Source organism: Medicago sativa, chromosome 6 (genome assembly GCF_051527215.1).
Source record: "Medicago sativa cultivar Bolivia chromosome 6, Bolivia_mono, whole genome shotgun sequence".
NCBI lineage: Eukaryota > Viridiplantae > Streptophyta > Magnoliopsida > Fabales > Fabaceae > Medicago > Medicago sativa.
The window spans coordinates 21,285,197-21,288,034 of NC_140754.1; the positions used below are offsets into that span (position 1 = coordinate 21,285,197).

The following is a 2,838-nucleotide window of genomic DNA, read 5'->3' on the forward strand; positions in this document are numbered from 1 at the left end:
TTGAGGGGTTTGAAAAAAATTTTGGTTGTTTCTAAACCCTTGATTATATTGAGCATGGTTTACTTGCTCAGGACTTCTAACAACACTACCTAGTTCGCAATCAATGCCAAAATGGCCAAATACACCACAAATTTCACAAGAAGGAGATGCAGAAGAAGAAGAAGAGATGACACTAACATTTATTTTTTCAAATTTTTGGGTTAATGCATCAATCTTAACGGCAAGGTGATCATAGTTAGAGACTTCATACATACCTGCCTCCTTTTTGGAGGGTGAAGAATTAATGATGGCTCTCTCGTCGGTCCACTTGTAATGATTTTGAGCCATGTCTTCAATCAAGGCGTATGCTTCTGTGTAATTCTTGTTCATTAAAGCTCCACCTGCAGCTGCATCAACATAAATTTTTGTGGTATACAAAAGACCATTATAAAAAATGTGAATAATAAGCCAATTCTTTAAACCATGATGGGGACAAAGTCTAAGCATTTCTTTGAAACGCTCCCACGCATCGTAAAGAGATTCTCCATCTTTTTGAGTGAATTGTGTGATTTGAATCCTTAATTGGACGGTTTTAGAATAGGGAAAGAATCGGGCAAGAAAAACTTGCTTCATTTGTTGCCATGAAAAGATAGAACCAATTTCCAATGAATGAAACCAAGCACTAGCTCTACCCCCTAAGGAGAAAGGAAAGAGGTGCAGCCTTACGGCCTCTTGGTTTGCATTCAAGGTTCCACTGAGTCTTAAAAAGGTTGAAATATGAAAATTCGGATCCTCAGTGGGTGATCCGAAAAATTGATTTTGCTGCACTAAGTGAACAAGTGCAGGTTCTATTTCAAAATTGTCCTCAACCGTTGGGTACACAATAGCATCGTATGACTCATTTGAAGATGGGATTGCATACTCATTGAGAGAGCGTTCCTTAGTCATATCGTTATTATATTCCCAAGAAGTTAAAGGAAAAAGAAGAAATAGAGAAAGAAATAAATAAAATAAAATAAGATAAAGCAAAAGATTTATTTTTTTTTTAATTTTTTTTATGGAGAGGGAGTGATTTTTTTTTTTTAAAATAAAAGTAAAATAATAATAAAAGAGGAAATAATATATTATATATATGTTTTTTTTTTGAAAGAAATATAAAAAGAAACACAATAAAATAAAATAGGATAAAATAACGGAAAAGATTTTTTTTTTCAGAAAGAAATATAAAATAAAATAAAATAACGAAAAAAGATTTTTTTTTAGTCTAATCGTTAAAAAAAAAAGTTAATCAAATTGCAACAACTCCCCGGCAACGGCGCCAAAAACTTGATAGAGCAAAACCGCAAGTGCACGGTCTATCGAAGTAATAGTAGTAAAAGAGTATCGTTCCGCTAGGGAGTTATGAATTCGATTAACTTTTAGAGAATGATTAGAAAAGAAGAAAGATTATAAAAAGGGAGGTTTAGTTGCTGAAGGTAAATAACAATAATAATAATAAAAGAGCCTTGGGATCATTGGTTCATCATAACAACGAATCCTTCACAAGCAAGCCTTAAACTTATAATTATGCGTTAATCTTAATTTCTAAGGACAAGTTTCTCTTTAGCATATCACAGCTTCTCTCAAAGTCAGTGAGTGTATCCCTCCAACAACCACACCTATTCTCATGGGTGATTGCCTTTGGGACCCTTGAAGATCGAAACTTTATGTGTCCCAAGGTTTAAGATCGAAACTTTATGTGTCCCAAGGTTTGCTAGACTATTCTCATGTTTCGCAAACCTTGTCTAAATTCACTTGTTCGGATATCAAAGCTCCGCGTTCGCTTTATGAATTGATATCTATGATGATGAATTAACCATTATCAAACCCTCCGCGTTCTCTTCCACAGTTTGATAATAATTAATTCATGTTAAAACGGTGAATTCAGATAAGAAATTAAGGTAACATATAATTAGGGTTTAAGGCTTGGCTTGATCCGGATTACGTCATTAGACTTATCCAACAATCCCAAGACAAAGAAGTCTACTCACTAACGTTCATTGTAGACATGGGGGAAGAAGAGAGAAAGCAATAAAGTAAAAGAACAATAATATAAAAGTGAACTTTTATTCCAAGAACAAAATATGAATGTTTATGATGGAGTGCTACTCTATTTATAGCTTTACAATTGACTTAAAATCTAAGCAACTATAAGGGCAAAGCAGTAAAACTACAACAGAGTAACTTGGGCTTGAAGAAAAGCAGCAAAAGAGTATCCTGGAGGGTGGCACGGCCGTGCCACATGTTGGCACGGGCCGTGCCAAGCTCCTGACTTGGTAGAGACATATTTTTGTCTCGTATCTTCGTATTCTTGTACTGTATTTGCTCCAGTCCTCTTTCTTTTGATCCAAGACACCTTCCACCATATATTCGTTTCTAAAATAAAATAAAAAGCAATTTAAAGTAAAATATTCAAAAAGGAAATAAATATGCAATAAAATAAAATCAAATCTAAATAAAACTAAACTAAATAAAGCATTAAAATAGACTAATTTATGACTCATCAAACTTGATAGAGCCAAACCGCAAGTGCACGGTCTATCGAAGTAATAGTAGTAAAAGAGTATCGTTCCGCTAGGGAGTTATGAATTCGATTAACTTTTAGAGAATGATTAGAAAAGAAGAAAGATTATAAAAAGGGAGGTTTAGTTGCTGAAGGTAAATAACAATAATAATAATAAAAGAGCCTTGGGATCATTGGTTCATCATAACAACGAATCCTTCACAAGCAAGCCTTAAACTTATAATTATGCGTTAATCTTAATTTCTAAGGACAAGTTTCTCTTTAGCATATCACAGCTTCTCTCAAAGTCAGTGAGT

The 2,838-nt window shown here is 33.8% G+C and overlaps 1 non-coding gene across 1 annotated transcript; it reads left to right on the forward strand.

Annotated features, from left to right (window-relative positions):
* The first annotated feature begins 457 nt into the window (after positions 1 to 457).
* On the forward strand, positions 458 to 564 carry LOC146913640 (small nucleolar RNA R71). Its single transcript, XR_015017135.1, has one exon. It is a non-coding gene; the product is annotated as a small nucleolar RNA R71 (small nucleolar RNA).
* Positions 565 to 2,838: the final 2,274 nt, after the last annotated feature.